Raw genomic sequence first — 17,758 nt, forward strand, 5'->3', positions numbered from 1 at the left:
ACGTTGTGCAAAGCTGAGCTGTTAGACCTGCTGTTAGGTTGTTTTGTAAATGTTATATCTCATGAAATACGAGACCAATTGGGTTGGTTCCACTTCTGGAAGTTGAATTATTGAGTTAGGAACCTAACCCAAGTGGTCTTGCATTTATTGGATTTTTCGTTTAACGGGAATTTCAAATAACATTCTGTTGAGCATGAATTTGACTGTTATGAGTTTGCTGTAGTATTTTGATCATTATGAGAAATCTATGTGGAATAAAAATAAAATAAAACATGTTCTGGAAACCTAAGACATATATGCTTTTGTGATGATTTTTGGTAAATTAATTGTGATGCTATGGTTGGTGAGATAGTACAATCTTTCAAGTAGAATTTCTGTCTCGGTGAAACTTGCTGCTGAATTTTGTGAAAATGCATGAAACATGATACTTGCTATATAATTGTTATGTTTTGACCAAATTGTCCTTGCGGGGAGTAATTGCTAGTGATGTACTTTATGAATACATGACACTTAAATAATTGCTTACACATGTAACGTATCACAAATACATTTGTTAAAGTCACACACGATTCACAAACGGAACACGAAACATGTTATGTGCATAGGTATTATGTGCCGGGTCTAGAGACTCGATAATATTCCGACACTTAGAAAAATCTCTTTGTTGTTTTAGAACGCTAGAGAGAGTTTTTCTTTGACGCGCATCTTGGTGAATTATTTTGGGAATACTTCGCAAACAGTGAGTTTCACTTTCCCCTTTTAAACTTTTTAAACGCTTTTCACTTGGGGGAGATAACATACTCCGAAACGCATTTAAGATTTTGTTAATATAGATTATATATCACTTGTAAAGACTAAGTGGCAAACGCAATAACTAAAGTCCTTCATAACATCGAACCGGTTAATATTTGGATAATAGCGAGTCACTGTTGAGTAGTACTACTGGGTTTGACAAACCCCACCCAACGCTAAACTCGACTGGAGGTCGAGTGGGTGTAATCTTGGCTAAACACATACCATGGTCTGGATGACCTGGTGGCAAGGCAAATGATAAACAGTCAGCTTCGGTGTCGAACACTTAGTGATACTTGTTTTATAAACTAGCTACTTATAGATATATAATTGACATAACACTATCTGGTAACGCAAAACGCTTAACGCAAAACGCTGAACGCAAACGCTAAACGCTTTATTTTATATAAACTTGTGAACTCACCAACCTTGTGTTGACACTTTTAGTATGTTATTCTCAGGTAGCCGAGGCGGGCGCGCGGTTTAGGAACATGCATTGCTTGAAACATTTTAAATTATGCAAACTTTTTTTTAACCGTTATCATTGGGTTTTAAGTCGTCCTGCGTGATGTAACATTGTTTTCTATGGTTTTACGCTTCCGCATTTAATTACTCGTAAACGTTTTTATGGTTTTGAAACTTTGTTTTATGGTTTGATTATAACTAATGATTCCGATCCTGTTAGTTCACACCCTCTGACGGTAAAACTCCGTTAGTGGATTTTGAGGGTGTGACAACCGGGGCGGTTTATGATGGTTTTTATCCTTTCGCTTAAAATTAGTCGTTCATACTTAGTCAGAGGGACACATACTCGTATGTGGTCGATCTTCAGGATAGTCGTTTACTTAAAGACTTTGACTTGATCGGGGCGCTAGAATTTAAAATTTTTTTTAGGGTGATGATATAATTTTTTGGTCTATAACTTCGTAAGAAGTTTCAATACGGTGTTAAAATGAAAATTTTATTCAACCTTGGAAAGTGATAGATAAACTGATTTTGTGTGCTTAACTGGTGAAGTAATTAGGCCTAAAAGACTCTAGAACAGTCATTGTATGTTATGGTAGCTTTCTATGGTGCGTAAAAGTAGAAGTGATACAAACTAAATCTTCTCGATTTAATGTGGAGAATCATTCTGAGTTGTGCATGTCTCCATATACATCTTTCCGAATGATAGGCAGAAAAGTGATTACCCAGTCATACACGAGCCCGTGAGTGTTATGATTCCCGCGAAGATAGTGTTATGTAATCTGCAGTGATTCAGATTCGGGACTTGCAGTTGTATTAGACTTGCAGTTATATTATTGTCTTTGACTTAAAAAAAGGAAAACATCACTAGTTGTTATAGTTGAGCCTTTGAAGCTAGTCTCGTTACAAATATCAAGGAAGAATATTTTCTAACTATAAGAAAGATCGGGAAGACGACTCAGAAGTTCGACGTGTGCTCATTGATTTATCAGACACTACGGGTCGAAGTAAACTCGGGGTGACTTGGGGAAAGCCAAATACGCTTTGAGAATAGATAGGAGGCATCACAATCTCTCATGTGATGTCCATCTAAATTTTGAGCTTAATTGAACATAATCCGTATCACAGATGCGATGAAAACCATACTAAGTTTTATACCTGCCTACAACCGGTTCTTTATGTCATAATACCGCTTAACATGGATCTGTGTGACAGCCACTTAATTAGTATGATTCCTGTTCGGATCTTTTCTAAAACATGCAGGTTCTCGTCAAGACTGAAATTTGATCCCGTTTATTCTATTATTCAAATTTTCGTTATTTATTTGGTAATATGTTTAGACTTTTACAATTTTGGTTACTTGGTTCTTTGATCTTTAAGTTTAAATATTTCTCGGAGAATTTAAAGCGAAGTTGACTTTTGGTCAACTTTATGCATTTCTGTTATAATAAGCGAACTTGACTCTATGCGAAGTTATCAAAATGGCGAAGTTAACCAATTGGTTAACCTCAGCGAAGTTGTAAAAAGGGGCGAAGTTAACTATAACTTCGCTACTGGGTTTTTGAACTATATAAGGGATATCGGTGGTCAAAATTTTGTCAAAACCTCTACACTTCTAAACCCTCGGCGAAGTTACTAGTCCAATCGAACCTCTCGTTTGTTAATTTTGTTCCACAAAACAGGTTGGTCCGATCGGAGAATCGCATGATCCTTATTGTTTCAAATTAATCGTTTTCATATTATCTTTTCTGAACCTCTTTTTGTACCAAACCCTTCGCACATTGTCGGTCCTATTTGATTGCAATTGTCGGTGATATTAAGCCTCTTAATACCTAAAACGCATTACCTAACCCTATTGCTTCTATCGGATCGGCCTTTTGTTGCTTTAACTGGGTATGAATCTTGCGCTGATTCGTAAAGCCGAAGTTAGGGTTTCAGGCGAAGTTGATACAAATTCTCCAGTCGCTTAACATCGCCTAAGCTATAACTTCGCCTGCACCATGCAGGACGAAGTTGTATTCTATTGATGCGAAGATCTGACTTACCTGGTTTGTTTTGCAGAGATGGCTGCTGTGGCAGGTGCTGGTGGCGCTGGTGGTGATGACGGTGGAGATAATAACAGACAGTTTTTTCCGGGTCACAATATGTATATCACCTTAGATCCGGATGCTCGAGGAGTTGACGATTACCGTGAGATCATTTCGTTTCTCATACGCTAACGCATCTTTCATGCTATTACTACTACTCTTCCGATCTCACTACTGAATATTGAAGATTTCTGGAATACGGTTGAGTATGATTGTCGTATCGATCCACCGATGATGCGAGCTACTGTAAATGAACAGGTGGTACAGTTCTCGGCAAATCAGATAAGGGAAGCTTTACAACTTGGGGTTGAGATTACTGACGACCCTACTGACTTTTCGGCTACTTTCCGAAACAGTGCGTTCGTTCGTATGGGGTACTCAGGTCCATTGGGAGATTCTCAGAGAAGGAAGGGGTTTCTGTTAGATCAGTGGAGGTTTCTGATGCACGTGTTGATAGTGTGCATGTCCGGTCGCAAGGCTGGTACAGATGGTATGGGTGCAACAATGCAATCTGCAATAACCGCGTTGACTTACAACAAGCCTTACAGCTTTAGTCAGATGATTTTTTATGAGATCGATCGTCAGAGACTCGCGGTGGCCCGGGAAAGATTTTTGATGTACCCAAGATTTTTACTGATGATTCTCAATCACGTTGCTACAAACATGCCACAACGTCGTCCTATCCGTTATGTTGAAAGTGTGAGTAAGAGAATTTTTACGCAATGTAAGTCTTCGAGTGCACGCAGTAAGGAGGAGTTATGCCCTAGGCACACAACATTATTTGGGTACTTAATGAATCCAACATATATTGCTCCTCCAGGTGATGAATTTCTTGACCCGGCACCGCAACAGACCGATGTCCTTCAACCACCTCCTGTTGTTCAACCACCACCTCCTGTCGGTCAACCACCGGTGGTGCAGCAAGCACCGCCTGCTGATCCTGTTGTCGCTCCAGAAGAACAGGTAGATCTTGAGGTTGCTTTTGGTGGGGATGACTTCTTTGATATGGGTATGGTAGATCCTATTGAACTTCCTGTCTCAACAGCAGCAGGTTCCGGTATGAATGTGGGTCAGTCGGTTGCAGCTGTGGAGGATTCTGAGGAGACTGAATTAGATTCCTCTACTGATGATATTGCTGAAGCACAACGGGTTCTTGCAGGACAAGAAACACTACATGGAAAACGAAAGAAGGACTCAGATGATAGTGAGTCGGAATTTGAGGATGAATTGCATAAAGTGGTACGTCAATCTAAGAAAGCAAAGGTTGGTGAAAGTTCCAAAGTTGGTGAAAGTTCTAGGGTTGTTCATTTTTCTCCACCTTCCTTATCGGGTATGACTATGGTACCTGCTTCTTCAACTGTTACACTGCCAATAACCTCAAGTGTTCATTTGGTGACCACGTCATCATCATTTGGTACCCCTCCGACCTCGTTTCAGTTTACGGCCCCAGAAATTGTTTCTTTACCGCCTCCTACTCTTACTCCATAAGAGGTGGTGGCTATGTTTGCTGAATCTACACTGGTGGCGACTGCTGGCTTGTCTGTATCGATGCCATCCTCAATTCCTACTCAGCATACACCTGTTATTCCCGCAAGCTTGGAGACCCCACTACGGTTTGCTCAGGCTACTTCTCCCTTGAATGTTGATTTTGATTCAAATTTTTCTTATTCGGAGAGGATTGCAGCTCTTGAGAGGGTGGTTACTGAACTGTCACGGGTGAATATAATTCCGTCTGAGACTATTAATCGTTTGGTGGCCCAAAATCAGGTTCAGACTGCACTTCTTATTGAGCATGGTAAGATGTTTGATCAGCTTAAGGAGTTCTTAGAATCTCAGGGGGAGTCGAGTTGTAAGAGTGATGAATTGAGAACAATGAAGAGGCAAGACAGAGACGATGATCCCAATGCATCAAAAGGTGCAGGTGGTGAGTTGCCAAGAACTGAACAAACTCTTGGGACTACCATATCTCAAGGGGAGTCTGCGGGTCCGTCAAGCAGTACAGGTGGTGATACAATGGTGGTTGAAGATGATGAAGGGTTTTGGGAAACGATGATGAGGAGTTAGTCGATGATGTGTTAACAATTGATGAGATTGAAAATATTGGGAAAGAGATAGATATTGATAGTGAATTGGAAGAAGGGGAGATTGTTGATGATGGTGTAGAGCATGATATTCCAAGTGCCGATGAGGTGAAGCTGAGTTTAGATGAAAATGTGTCGGATGAGTCTGAATGGGAAGAACAACCGAGATGGAAAGAAGGCTATGCTCAGTGGTTCTTCAAAACAAAGAAGCCTGCAATTCCAACATTGTTTAAGAATAGTTACAACATCAAGGGGTACGCGGAGTCAAAGAAAGGTATCATTTGCTGGTTGTATGATGAACAGTTGAAGTTGTTTGTGATTAAGCGTTATGATGGGATTCAGTATTTTAAGAAGGCCTTGAGATCGCTTAACACCTTACCTGAGTGTGAAGTGAAAGATTTGGCAAATTTGAGGTTGATTAATCGAAGTGATGACAATTTTGCAAGATGGGTTGGAAGGATTGTATGGAAAGAAAGTGTGAAAGATAAAAGTTCGAGTTCTTGAAGCCACATAAAGGGAAATTGGTTGAAGATAAGGAACGGGGAATGCGGTCTGATGGCAAGCCCTGGATGGTGATGAAGTATAAGCCGATTCGTTGCTTGAAAGAGGTTCCGATGAAGATGATGCCCAAGAATGTGCTGAAGGATCTAAAGTGGTGGTATGTTGACTGCCAGACTGCTGAAGCTGTTATGGAATATGTGGATGAACAGGAGATTCTAAGAGTGTATGATCCATTGGACTTGGTTATTCTGTCTCAAGCTGATTTGCAGGTACTCAATGAAAAGAAGATATTCTACATTCCTGCGTGGAAGGAAGAAGCTAAGAAGTACCAGAGGGTAGTCTCTGTCTCTATAAGACAGGGTGTTCATGCTTGAAGACGAGTGGTACGAGATGTTTGGAATACAAGACACGAGAAAGAAGATAGAGATATGAAGCTACTGCAAAGGGGGAGTCTGTTGGTGCATGATGCCAGTAGTTCAGTATCTCGTGTTTAGTTGTGTCTGTAGTTGTTTATATTGTTAGTTTATAATTGAACGTGTTATTATATGTTCGCTGTGTTATGAGCGAACTTGTAGTCAAGCGAAGTTATGACAACTTCGCCTAGTGTGTTAGGCGAAGTTTTCGAGTTATATAAACTCGTAACTTCGGGTTTTTTTGATGAATTCTTTTTGAACGATTGGTTTAGTGATCTCTTGTATCACGTGTTGGCCCCTGCAATATATCAAGTTTTATCATATCCTCTCGTGTGTTTTACATATATATTCAACGTATTAATTTGTCTCGACACTCGTATCGTATACGTGGGGATTCCGCACCCTCGTGTTACAAGATACTCCTGTGTAGATCCGGCTGGGAAGCTACACATAGTCCCTCGTTTAAATCATGATGTGATGCAAAATATATAGATAATTGTCCCGATTTCATGTTTGTTTTATGCTTAAACGTTAACAAGTATCAAGTTGTGTATGCTTGTGATTACATGTTGGTGTTTATTGTAGGTTCCTTGGATTAGAGGCATAGATAACAAGGTCCAAGAAGAGGAAACAAGGCTATACGAGGTTCGAGAGAAAGTCGGAACACGTACACGAAGCTAAACAAGGAGAAAATAGAAAAACCAAACATGTGGGTGCTCCCCACGTCGCACGGCCACCTAGGACCCCTAAGTCGCGTGGTGCGGCCTTAGGGGTGTCCCATCTCATCAAATTTCATGCAACCCGTTTGTTTTGTCTTGTAATGGGCTGGTTGGACTGGGTTTGACCTATTTTGACTTGTTTTGCAAGTTTAATCATCTATATATAGTTATAAAACCCTATGAACGAAATATATCAAGATCCTAGCCGTCCCACATTAGTTCCAGACGTATTTATGAAGAGGAGAAGCTGTTGGATTGGAGTTTCTCAACCGGTTGTTGGTTTTGCTTATTTTAAACGTTTGTGAATTCGTTTTTGAATTTTAGATTTTGAAACAAGTTCCAATTAGTTTGTGATGGATACTTTGAGCTTAATTATGATTATTATCTAGTGTTCATTCATTATGGTTAGGTAGATTGGTTAGAATCACCTAGATTTGATGTTTAATGGTTTATATTAACTAGTTGAGGGTGCTTAACAAGTGGTTGATTGTTTATCTATTGTAAACTTCCATAACATGTCTTTTGAAACACAACATAAGTTATAGCATTCATAACATCATGACAAATCTTCAGATGCCAGCCTCTTCAATCCTACCATGTGTCACAATCAAACCAGCTGTCTCAGTCTATTAACCTGCGTGCATACTAAAAGTTAGCTATGCTAAGTGAGTTCAAGTTAATCAGGAAAAATACATTACATTCACATACTTACGTAAATACGTATCCGAAGATACATACCTTAGTCTTTCCTTACATACTTACATACATTCATACATTCATTCTTACTTCTATACTTATATACATACATACTTTCATTCATACATATACGTTTTAAAGAGCATTCCGTCCCATAACCTTCGTTGATATTATTAGGGTTTGTTCCCTACATTCGCGGATATTATTAGGGTCCGTTCCCTACATTCTCAGATTTTATTAGGGTATGTTCCCTACATTCGCAGATATTATTAGGGTCTGTTCCCTACGTAAACCATACCTTTCATTCGTGCTATAACCATACATACCATTCTTTACATAATCATACTTTCGTACATACTCATTTCATTACGTACTTTCATACTTACATATTTCACAAAAGGCATACTAATATTACTTTCCCCGTTGATACGTGCAATATCCGAAGATCATTCACGCACCGACGAGCTTTCATTATACATTCATACATACTATCACATAGATCATTTTAGCATAGACTTACCATTTAAGTAAGTGTATTAACATTCAAATTCAGTATGCACACAACCCCAAAAACATAACAAGGAAGTGGGGCTAGAAACTCACTTGCGTCCTGTTACGTTCGCCGTTAATGGTTATTCCTTTCTTTAGTTGTGCACGACTAACTGTATAACAATTACGCGTATCAATTAACTATCACTACCCATATCGCGGTTCTAGTTTAATTATAACCGTCAAAAGAACGGGGGTCCGGGGGCAACGCCCCTGGCAGCTGGGTTCTAGCGGCGGCAGCCCCTAGCAGGGTCCAAGGGGTAGAGCCCCTGGCTGGGGTCGAGCTGTCTTAACCCATTTTTCATTAGAATTCTAATTTATTATTTTATTTGCAAATTCATGAACTTCTATGGCTTCTTTGTAATAATCCATTTTATTCCAAGTCCAGAGCCCTTTCTATCATTCTTTCAAACTTAATTCGTTATCCAGTTCGTTAACGAATGAGGTTCATTCGTTACTTATTAACTTATAACGAATTGACCCTCATAACGAATTGGTCTTTATAACGAACTGGTCTGTATAATGAACTGGCCTTTATAACGAACTGGCCTTTATAATGAACTGGCCTTTATAATCAACTGGCATTTATAACGAACTGGCCTTAATAACGAATGAGGGTTCATTTGTTATCAATCCGTGGCGAAGGACATGACGAATTGCTTAAAGAATGAAGCTCATTCGTTATTCTTTCTTAATGAATGGGCATAACGAATTGCTGTAATTTGTTATTCTTCCGTTAACGAATTAGGGTTAGGTCAGAGAATGTTAGAATATTCTCTGACATTCCCTTTAATCTCGTACGCCGTTTTCCGGCGCCGTCATCACCGGAAAAGCGAGACCTCACTCGTTTTCCACCGTTTTTCACCGTTTTTTTTCCCGTTTAATCTAGATCTGAGCTAGGGTGACCCCTAAGCTCATATTTTGATATATTTATACCTAATTCCATCCAGATCCCGTGTCTTTAACGGTGTAGGGTGTCGGCTCGCCGTTTCGCGATTAGATCTAGCGGGTTTGAATCCATATAATATCATAACGTTATTACCTATGATCGATGCTCGGTATTCCCTCTTGGTTTCTGTTAGAGAAAGAGAAAGATGAGAGAGAGCTTAAGTATGTGTTTTTTATGGTGTATGGAATGAGTGGAAATGAATGGATTATAGGTTAACTAAGGTTTATATATCATGGGTCATGGGCTTAAGTTCATGGTCTTTATCCCTTCCTTATTAACCCAAGTCCATTACCCATATTACTTAACCCAACACAAGTCCGACTTATAATAACTCGTATTTTATTTTATTAACCGAAACGAGAAAACGGGATGTTACAAATTGATTATTGAATGAATTAGTTTCGTGTAGGCTTTAATTGCATGTTCGGTTAATACTTTGTGTGTTGATTGATTGTGGCAGGCATACCAGTAGGGTTTGTGTTTCTTGGATCATTAAAGTCAGTAGGTTCACCACCTTTGAGTTCTACCAAAACCGTAGGTGTCGGCTTATCCTGCTGGTTTAGTTGATTTGGTTAGTCATTGCGAGACAACGTGTGGTTTTCCAGCTGTTGACTAGGTCAATTTGTAAGTTGAGTTAATTTGTCCTTAGTGTTGAATTACCCCTCTTCTCCTAGGTTTGTAATTAGCTCGAGCCTTAGTGAGATATGTGATTTAGACATGGACCAAGTGACGAGTCATTAGGGTACATAGATAAACAACCTCGAATTAAAAGTTATCTAGACATCGTTAGGATTTTCTTGTAAAATTGACCGTAGGGACCCTGTTGCCTCGACCTCGCCTACGTTAGCCCATCTTTAGAACCCTGGTTTCAATCACATGTTAGCACCCGTATCATCTTACGGCCGTTAAGTCATCCTACCTAGGTGATTTGTTTTCTTATTATCGTTAGTTCCATTAAGTTTCACCGTTAGTAAAGTTAAGTTAGTTAATTTTAGTTAGTTTATATAATTAAGATAAGTATATTATTTAGGTGGGACTTAGATTAAGGTTAATTATCTGAGATTAAGGTTAATTATCTGAGCCTTTCTCACGTGTCTTTGTGTTCAACATCCGGACTTCCATTAGACAATGTTGCTACGCGATCGGTACACTTGGTGTTTGTGGAATGTTTAGTTAGGATCGTTTTGTTTTATAAATTTAAGACTTAGTGTTGAATTGCGAGAATTGGTTATTAATATTTATATATAGCTTTTCGCACATCAAGTTTTTGGCGCCGTTGTCGGGGACACGGTTTGAGACGATTAGAGAACGACCTGAGTTTTGGGACTTGCCCTTTTGTCACTGGTCTCTTATACTTGCGTCTTAGATATGCATCCTGAACCAAGTTTGTGTTCACATTTTTGCAAATTGGTTGTGTAGGAACAAAAAATTTGGGCTTTAATTTAACTGAAGTTTCATTAACATGAACCACCTTGCGTGGATTCACATTGTGTCACATTGTGAAACAAAATCTGAGTCTCGTCAACCTGAGACAATGGTCTTTTAAGAATTTCCTTTACCACATGAACTGGTTTGGGTTGTTCCTTGTTCATTCGATTAACATTCTTCACTTTCCTTGTTCCACAACTTCTGAAAACATGTCATCGTTTTCCACATAAAAAACATGTTCTCATATCAACAAACACACATTGTGGTTTGACAGAAGATTTTGCAACAAGTGGTTGACAAGAATCACTTGAAACTTTAATAGTATATTCATCATCAAACGTCACAGGTTTTTTCTTTTTGTAAAAATACATGTTTGAACAGTTTGAAAAACTTTGTAAAGTGTCTGTTCCAGTAGAACTAACAAACTTTAGAGGTTTAATAGTATTAATGTGTTGTTTCAAACTTGGCCAAAGGATAGGCTTGTTTAACGACTTAGATCTTGCAAAAGCTTGTTCAAGTTCATTCAATTTTGATGTTTCATTTTGAAAGACGCTTTCAATAAACTCTGGTTTGATAAAATTAAGTGTGTTTTTTTTTTCATTGAACACTTTACCAAGACCCTTTATTTTTCACACACGACCTGTGTTTACATTAACAAGAGTAGGATTGATGAAACGCATCAAATCCTCATTAGAAAATTTTGGTTTTTGTGATCTCTTGGGTTTAGCCTTTAAAGATTTTACCTTGTTCATCTTAGATATAGTTGAACCATATACAACTTCCTCAAACTCTTGAGGATCACAAAGAATGCGATTGGAACGTGGAATGTTCTGTTCCTTGTGTATAACGTCAGATTCAATTACATCCTCAATTATCACCTCCTCAACAAAAACTTTATTACTTTGAATCTGAGGTCCTTGAGTTAATGATAGAATAATAAATTCTTCTTTTCACTTTGTTTAGGTATCTCCATTTGAATGATTGGTTCACTGTTCTTAGATGAAGAAATATTTGAAGATTTGTCGGAAATAACAACTTCTTCTTTCCAGAAAATGGATTTTGTGAATATCATCATGAAATGGTGGAGGAACTTCAACAAAACATAAGCCAATATTAGAACCCTTTTGTTTACCAGATACTTGAATTATTAGATTTAACAAAAAAGGATGAATTTCTAAATTTGTCTAACTTACTCTTTAACTCAAAAACTTCATTTTCAAGTTCAGTTATTTTTGTTCTTTGCTTGAGGATTTCTTGGAACTGTTTATAATCAGTTTTCCTAAAAGTTCGGCTTTTAAGTTATGATTACTATTTGACAATTCTTCAATTTTAGTTTAAGATTTCTTTTGTAAATCCGATGATTGTCTATAGTTGTCTTTTATTGAAGTAAGTTCTTTCAATAGTGATTCATTTTGAGCATGAATAAAGTCATATTTTGACTTGAATTCCTCAAAACTATCACAGAATGCAGTGTCAGATAAGTTAATTGATTTAGCTAAAACATTTTCAGACATAGCAGAGACAGAAATAGGACTAACCTCATCAATCTTGGCCATACATGCAAAAGACGTTGGATGCATGCTGCATGAAATATCAGAATCTGATTCAGTCTCTGATTCATTATCGGTAGTCAATCCATCTCCTTGAGCGTCTTGAAAGTTCTCAGCTTGATCAAACATGTCAAGATTAGCTTTGTTGCCATTACCCAACAGCCTTTGATTCCAATCAATCCCTTCGGCTGTAAGCAGAGCTTTTTAACCAGCAACTTTAGAAGAATCACCCCATAAGCTTTTTCAGTTGAATCAATGTACTTCTTTCATGAGCTTCTGTCTTGATTACGCGGTCTATTGTGTTCCTTCTCGGCTTGTCAGACTCTTAGGGAAAGTGCCCAAAATCTTGGCAGTTATAACATTTTACTTTAAGTTTATCAAAACCAACCCGCTTGTTCAAAGTTGGTAGATCTTTCTTAGTTCTTTGCATGAACTTATTTACTTTACGCGCAATCATTTCCATATTCCACTTTAAGTCCGTCAACTCCAAATCATTTGGATCGATCTAGTCATAGTCTTCATTAGTAAGTTCACTCGTGGATATTTTACCACTCATTAAATGTTCATATGAACTCATGAAAGCACTAAGAAAAACAAAGTGTTGTTCAGCTTCTTTCATGTTCACATTTGGTGGTTGAGCAAAAACATTACTAGCACCAGTTGATCCACCAGAATTTGTGTTTGAACCAGACGCCATGAAGCAAACATTTGGCATTGGTTCTTTTAATAAAGGCGGCACATCTTGAGAAGTTTGAGAGAGAAAAGCATTGATTGGGGCTGTAGTGCTGCTCAATGGTAGAGATCCTAAATATAATGTTGGATCTTGGTTTTCTTTTGAAGACTTTTGACACCTCATATTATACTCTCTTTCTACAATTTTCTGCATAAACTCCATAGCAGTTAGATCATCATTCTTGAAGAAACTGTTTTCTTTCAGCACAAGTAGAAAAGTTGAATAAGAACCAGGTAGAGCATCATTGACAGTGTCAATCTTATCTGATTAATTTGGTTCTGTTTTCAGTTTATTCATCTCAGCAATCAGATGGTTAAACCTAGTTAGCATTTCCTCAACTGTCTCTCCCTTCAACAAATTAAATTTCTGAATTGGAATTTTAACATAACGTTCTTGCTCTCTTCTGCATTTCCCATGCTTCTCATCTTGATGTGTTTAAACAAAAATGCATATATCTTAATACTTCCCACATGGTAGAAAATATTATCCGGTAAAACCATTGTCTAAGTAGAATATACTTTTGTTTCGATTTCTAATGCCTTTTTCTCTTCCTGAGTATAAGCATTAAAAGCTTTTGGTTCAAAACCAATAGTTGCATCACCAATCAAAGGAGAAATATACACATCATTAAGATATCTCGAATAATCAGGATGTATGGATCCTAAATGTGCTCGGAATCTTGGTTTCCACTTAGCAAAGTCGCTGAATTTCATCAATCGGGGACATTTGGAATGTGACCCAATATCAGCGTCTAAGTGAAGCATCTTTTGCATCAGCATATTTTGAGATGCTAAAGCATAAAAGCTAGCCATTTCAAAAATATGGGTTAAATGATCAAGGAATTCAAAACTTAGGTTAAAATGCCCAAACTTAAAACTTAAGGGTGCAAATTGTAATTTTCAGTAACGAATGGGAAAGAGTTGTAACAAATGGGTTGAAATTGATAACGTATAGTGAATAGTAACACGAATGGGTTTATAAGGTTATGATAACAAATGGTGTCACGAATCAGGTAACGAATGACACCACTATTTACACGAATGACTATAACGAATGATGATTCAATGATAACGAATCAGCACACAAATGAGCAAACGAATAGTATAACGAATGGTATGACGGATAGCATAACGGATGAAGTAAAGAATTAATCTTTCACAAATGTGTTTCCGTAACGAATGAATTGATCAGGAATAGGGATTTGATGACGAATGGTTGATCACGAATGAGCTACAGTAGCGAATGAGCAGTTGTTTAGTTGTATCAACCTGCCAAGTGTCCAAATACAGTTAGGCTATGCGTAGTGGAGGGGCTACAAATGGGGGCGAATTGCGACACGTGGCGCCCAGTCAGCAAGGGGTGGGAATTTGTTTTTGGGGTGTAATGGTGTAGGGGCTACAAATTGGGCCCACAGTATCTTTTTTTATTATTTTCTTTTTATATTTTATAACTAAACTAAACAAATAAAAATCAATTTATTTAAATAATTAAATAAAAATGTATTAAAATTAAAAAATAAATACAAAAAAATGCATAATACTAAAAAACACACCAATAATAAAAATAAATTACAATAAAAAAACACACCACAAAAAAATACATATAAAATTACAAATAAAAAAACTAATCTATTCGTCTTCATCTTCGTCTTCGTTCTCGTCCTCGTCTTCGTCCTCCTCCTCATCTTTGTCCTCGTCCTCGTCTTCATCCTCCTCCTCATCTTCGTCCTCCTCTTCGTCCTCAACGGGACGATTATCCCACACGTGTTGAACCAAATCCGCCTTCAGTTGGTTATGTATATCACTTGATGTGAGCTGGTGAATGTTATACGTTCGTTGGTCTTGGGTTGGCTCAGGGAACTGTTTTGGAACGGTTCCTGGTATATAGTGTTGACATATTGCGTTTCCCTCGTATTCTAAAATCATATTATGCAATATGATACACGTATACATAGCATCGCTCATTTTTGCCAACGACCATACACAACATGGGTTTTTCACATAATGCCAACGTTTTTTTAGAACCCCGAAACACCTCTCGATATCCTTTCTCGCGGACTCTTGCTTCTTCTTAAAATATTCTGTTTTTTCTTCAATAGGGTCTTGAAACATCTTGACGAGATCGAGTACTCTGGATATACCCATATCCCAAATAGTATCCATGACGATAGAAGGTATCGTTGGCATAAAACGGTAAGACCGGTATGCTACGGCTGATGTAATACTCTAGCAAGGATGACGCGTTGAGAACGTTTATGTCGTTGTTGGAGCCGACTAAGCCGAAGTAGGCTGACCAAATCCAGAGGTCATGTGAACAAATGGCTTGAAAACTAACCGTTGGCACTCCGTGATAACCACGAGTGTATTAACCTCGCCATGCAGTTGGACAGTTGGCCCACTCCCAATGCATGCAATCTATACTCCCGATCATGCCTGGAAAAGAATGTTTGCTTTCGTGTACATCGTATATACGAGTCAGGTCGTTTGAAGTAGGAATCCTCAGATAACGACGAGAGTATAATTGTATTATTCCTATACAAATAAATTATTAAAAAATATTTATATTAAAAACAATAATTAATACAAACAATTTAAATTTTACCGATGCAAAAATTCTCCAACGCATCTCTCGTTGTTTTCTCAGCCATATTTAAATACTCGTCATTGATGTCGGTCGTGTTGCCGTATGCGAGGATTCGTAGAGCCGAAGTACACTTTTGGATGGCGGAGAATCCTAAATATCCTCTTGCGTTGGGTTTCTGTTGAAAATACTCATACTCCCGCTCCATATCTCCAACGATGCGCAAAAATAAACGCCTGGACATCCGAAAACGACGTCGAAACATAGAGTCGTTATATGTAGGTGTGTCGTTGAAGTAGTCATTCATCAAACGATCGTTCGCTTGCTTGCGATCCCGAAGGATATATGACCGTCTACGTGGTGGCGAATAGCTAGTAGAGCCGGACACTATGTTATTGGCGACGGCCCGAACCCGTTCGTGACCTCTAAATGCTCTTCCGCCACTCGTCGATGAATCTGATGAATTCTTTGACTCTCGTTGATTAATTGATCCCAAATCTCGGCAAAATACGTGGAATCCTGGGAACCCATTGAGTTTGAAGAAGTATAAAATGATGAAAATTATTGACATTTTTATGTTTGAGTTTGTGTATGATATGGTGAAAATTGTTTAATTGGTTTGATATTTATATTAAGTTTTTAATTTAATTTTTTTTTTTAATTTACCCGTTATCCAACGGTCAAATTATTATTATATTATTATTTTCTTCTCCAATCCGGCGACAATATAATCCCGCCCCCGCCACTTTTAGCCCCAATATTGCCGAGGGTGAGGGGGTGTTCTTCTTCTTCTTTGTCGCCCATGATGTAGCTCCACTACACATTGCCTTATAGGTTGATAGCGAATGAGTAGCTACAGTATAACGAATGATACGTTATAGTGTAACAAATGATATCTCAAAATCTTCAAACTCAAATTTCTAGATCTGCAATCTCAGATCCAAACATGAATCCAGACAATCAATAAAAACTGGATTACTTGTCCAAAACTCAACCTAAATTAACAATCTAAAGCTTAAAATCGTCTCATTCCTGCGAACAAACACAGACTCGTCCAGACTCACAATTCCTATACAAAACTCGTCCGAAATCCAAAAACTCAACACACAGAAACCTTTGTTTCAATTACACTCAATCCATCCCCGTTCCAATCAATTATCCAAACAATAACACAATTAAACCAAAGTGAATCTTACAAATCTGACTATGAACTAAATTTATTTCAATTCGGTCTCAATTAACCATGTCAACATGATAATTAAGTCGAAATCGAATGAACAATTTCAGATTCAAACTTATAACAATTAACTGATGAATTATCAATAATTCATCATTATAACGGCTTAAATCACTTACACAATCGAACGCTCAACTTTGATACAACTTGAGAGAGCTTAATTGAGCTTAACACGATTCAATTCATATCAATATATGAATCAAGATCTGGTTCTTGATATGTGTAAGGTTATAGATAGGTTAGAATGAACGAAGTGTGTATGTGTGAGAGGTAATTTTGGAAGAGTAAAGACTCACAAAAGATAATTAAAAACACCGGTTAATTATAAGGCATAAACAACCTATATAAAGAAGACAAAGTCCATTCGTTACATATCTTGTAACGAATGGGACTCATTCGTCTTCATTATAACATAACTTAAATAGTATAGCGAATAACTCATTCGCTAAACCTCTTTCGTCAACATTCCATGACCAATGGTAACATATTCATAACGATTAGGTCCATTCTTTTAAAATCCTTAACGAACATATATTAACAATAACGTATAGGTTCATTCGTTAAACATTCTTAACGAATGAACACTTAAATATAACGAATGAGACTGATAAATTACCAAAATGCCTTTTACATTAATGCAAATAAATTACAAAGACCGAGACGACCAAAACGGTGCACTAACATTATAAAAATTTTATAATTTTTTTAGTTAAACTAATAAAATCTTATAATTTCATTAACTCAACCAAACATCCCTGCTAACAAGAAGTTAGGAGGAAAAATAAATACAAATAGAAAGAAGATTACAAAGCTGACACATTCCAATTAGCCCAGTCTATATCTAATCAACTTATCGTTTTACTTTCAATCCACAAAAAACTTATAAATCTTATATCTCCAAGAATGCCTTCAATCTTAATTGTCCTCTTTGAAATGATATAGTCATTACGAGCCCTTCACAAACACAAACAAGCCACC

At 37.6% G+C, this 17,758-nt stretch overlaps 1 pseudogene; it reads right to left on the reverse strand.

The window, feature by feature from the left end:
• Positions 1-12,014: 12,014 nt before the first annotated feature.
• On the reverse strand, positions 12,015-16,347 carry LOC143568803 (uncharacterized; annotated as a pseudogene).
• Between the last annotated feature and the right edge of the window lie 1,411 nt (positions 16,348-17,758).

Source organism: Bidens hawaiensis, unplaced genomic scaffold, assembly GCF_021521415.1.
Source record: "Bidens hawaiensis isolate Kalapana, Puna unplaced genomic scaffold, B.hawaiensis_p1.1 tig00024230_1, whole genome shotgun sequence".
Classification (NCBI taxonomy): Eukaryota; Viridiplantae; Streptophyta; class Magnoliopsida; order Asterales; family Asteraceae; genus Bidens; species Bidens hawaiensis.